This window comes from Schistocerca gregaria, chromosome 2 (genome assembly GCF_023897955.1).
Source record: "Schistocerca gregaria isolate iqSchGreg1 chromosome 2, iqSchGreg1.2, whole genome shotgun sequence".
Lineage (NCBI taxonomy): Eukaryota > Metazoa > Arthropoda > Insecta > Orthoptera > Acrididae > Schistocerca > Schistocerca gregaria.
Genome location: NC_064921.1, coordinates 375,301,681 through 375,304,024, shown reverse-complemented (window position 1 = coordinate 375,304,024; position 2,344 = coordinate 375,301,681). Strand labels below are relative to the sequence as shown.

Genomic DNA, 2,344 nt, shown 5'->3' with positions numbered 1-2,344 from the left:
AACATTGGCTCTAAAATGCATACCTGAGGAGCTATGAGCACTTGTTCATCTTCGCTACTGTGAAACACATCTCTTCTATTCAACAAGTACTCATAGCTCTTTCACGTGCGGATTTAGAACCGACGTTTACTAGACATTTTTTCTCGTTTCATACTACCGCCTCCGAAAGTTGCGTACCCTACAATATTAGCAATAATATATTCCAGTCTCAGGGGTGTCATAACTGTTTTCGCTTATAACTTTCGACTCGTTCGTTTCTGATCGAGGGACCTTTACCTCAAATTGATACATTTATCCTTCTCCATTACTAAATCTCCTCTACAGCCCTAGAAGTGAGTGCATGAATTATGAATGTTTTTGAAATATTAAAGATTTTATCCTAGGTAACCAAACCTTCCGCTTCGATGCAACCTTTATTTGTCCTAAATAATCCATTAGAAGAGATTTGTACTGACCTCCAAATCTCTCAAAGGGTAACATTCACTGGGCACCGTCAGCAATGGGACAGAGTTAAATATATAATCCAGGAAGTTTGTTGGTCTAAAAAGGGAATACGTGGAAAGAAGGCTTCTTATATCTGAAAGCAATGTTTCTCCTAGACAATCCCAGAGCTTAACGCTTTGCACTGTAAAACGACTGTAATTTCTTGTTCGCAGTAGCTCCGCCAGCGAAAAGCCTGGGAGGAGGAATGTTCGCTTTGTCACGGCTGGGTGGAAGTACACTGAGGCTGGCGCAATACAAGTAGAGAGAGCGTAACCAGGCGGTGAATGGTCGCGGCAACAGCCATAAGCCAAGGCTGTCGAAACGTTCGAGAAGACTACACAAACAAAACGGGTGTCATGGAGGGCATGTGATTGGAGCTGTAAGAGTAACGACTTAACTCTTTACCGCATGTACTCGGTACTATCCAGGGAAAGTATACATCAATCATTTCGACTTGTTGCTCTTGTATTTGTCTTATTTGCAGTTAAAATTATTGAATATTAGGTCCCCATGTTATGTAAAACGCTGTTTTTTCGTGTGACGATAACATGTTTCAGCTCCTCTGTGCCATCACCAGTGGGTTTTATTTAATAATATCTGTGAAATGTAAACAGATTTTGTGTAATAATTAATCTAAGAAAATTAGGCTAGAGAAGATTTTTTTGTTTTGTTATTATCTTAATTCTACATTATACGCCTCTATAGGTGATGTGTTACCTCACCAACCAAATTCACATTAACAGCGCTCAGTTGCAGATGACATGGTGCTAGGGCGTGGTAATGCACAAATGGTCCTGAAGAAGCGGTCAATGTAAAATTAAGGTAATGACAAAACAAACAAAACATGTTCTTTCGGCTCAATTTTCGTAGTTTCGTTATCACATTTCACGGATTTTAATAAATAAAAGAAGACACTGATGATGGCGTAGACGTGCTAAAACATGTTTAGGTCACATGAAAAAAATATTGTTTGGCATAAAGAGCGGACCTCATATCCAATAATCATACATTAATAATTTGCTTTCTTTACTAAATGTGACTACGATCAAATGTTTGTTTTTATTTTTTGCGATATGTATGATTACTGACATAATTCAAACTTCCATTTATTCTTTTACTCTTCTCTGAAAGAAGCACCGTTTGCTTCTATTTCACTGCATGACCACTGTACTACATAATGATATTATGTACTACTTCTTCTTCCTTGTGCCTCTTCCCGCATAGGCGCTGAGTCGACATATTTATTTACAGATTTGACATAAAACTTCCTGGCAGATTAAAACTGTGTGCCGGACCGAGACTCGAACTCGGGACCTTTGCCTTTCGGGGGCAAGTGCTCTACCAACTGAGCTACCGAAGCACGACTCACGCCCGGTACTCACAGCTTTACTTCTGCCAGTACCTCGTCTCCTACCTTCCAAACTTTACAGAAGCTCTCCTGCGAACCTTGCAGAACTAGCACTCCTGAAAGAAAGGATATTGCGGAGACATGGCTTAGCCACAGCCTAGGGGATGTTTCCAGAATGAGATGTTCACTCTGCAGCGGAGTGTGCGCTGATATGAAACTTCCTGGCAAATTAAAACTGTTAGAGCACTTGCCCGCGAAAGGCAAAGTTTCCGAGTTCAAGTCTCGGTCCGGTACACAGTTTTAATCTTCCAGGAAGTTTCATATCAGCGCACACTCCGCTGCAGAGTGAAAATCTCATTTTAGATTTGACATAATTAATGTAAGGGGTGCCAGGATGCTATTGCTGTCGCGACTCCGTTATACACACCCCTCTCCCCCAATCCGGAATACGTATACCCCAAGTGTATTTCGTCTACGTGATTGCTTGTCACTTCATGCAGTGGACAGTTTATT

At 40.9% G+C, this 2,344-nt stretch overlaps 1 non-coding gene across 1 annotated transcript; it reads right to left on the bottom strand.

Annotated features, from left to right (window-relative positions):
- Nucleotides 1–1,768: 1,768 nt before the first annotated feature.
- On the bottom strand, nt 1,769–1,845 carry Trnas-cga (transfer RNA serine (anticodon CGA)). The gene has a single exon. It is a non-coding gene; the product is annotated as a tRNA-Ser (tRNA).
- Nucleotides 1,846–2,344: the final 499 nt, after the last annotated feature.